The sequence below is a fragment of the Papio anubis genome, chromosome 12 (assembly GCF_008728515.1).
Source record: "Papio anubis isolate 15944 chromosome 12, Panubis1.0, whole genome shotgun sequence".
Lineage (NCBI taxonomy): Eukaryota > Metazoa > Chordata > Mammalia > Primates > Cercopithecidae > Papio > Papio anubis.
Window position 1 is genome coordinate 112,162,879 of NC_044987.1, and position 876 is coordinate 112,163,754.

Consider the following 876-nt stretch of genomic DNA (forward strand, 5'->3'; position numbering starts at 1 on the left):
ATTTTGGTTTGAAAAAAATTTACTTGTTTTTTTTTAAAAAAACCAATTTATTGGTTACTCGATAATTTTTGTTTGTTTTTTGTTTGTTTTTGGTTTTGGTTTTCAGACAGAGTCTCACTCTTGTTGCCCAGGCTGGAGTGCAATGGCACGATCTCGGCTCACTGCAACCTCCGCCTCCCAGATTCAAGTGATTCTGCTGCCTCAGCTTCCCGAGTAGCTGGGATTACAGGCACATGCCACCATGTCTGGCTAATTTTGTATTTTTAGTAGAGACAGTGTTTCTCCATGTTGGTCAGGCTGGTCTCGAACTCCCAACCTCAGGTGATCCGCCCGCCTCGACTTCCCAAAGTGCTGGCATTACAGGAGTGAGTCACCACACCCAGCGTTACTGAACAATTATTTACGTAAAATATTACTATATCAGATGATAACCAAAATATCAAAATCTAGTTAGGTAAATATAAAATGGATAAATCAGCCAGGCTCATGACTGTAATCATGACTGTGCTCATGACTGTAATCCCAGCACCTTGGGAGGCCAAGGAGGAGTTCGAGACCAGCCTGGCCAACATGGTAAAACCCCATCTCTACTAAAAACACAAAAATAAGTCAGGCGTGGTGGAGCACGTCTGTAATCCCAGCTACTCGGGAGACTGAGGCAGGAGAATTGCCTTGGCTTCCAGAATCAGGGGAAGCACTAAGAGAAGAAAGGAAAATAAGGCTGGGCACAGTGGTTCACGCCTGTAATAATTTTTTTTTTTTTTTTTTTTTTGAGAAGGAGTCTCGCTCTGTCGCCCAGGCTGGAGTGCAGTGGCGCAATCTCAGCTCACTGCAACCTCCACCTCCCGGGTTCAAGCAATTCTCCTGCCTCAGCCT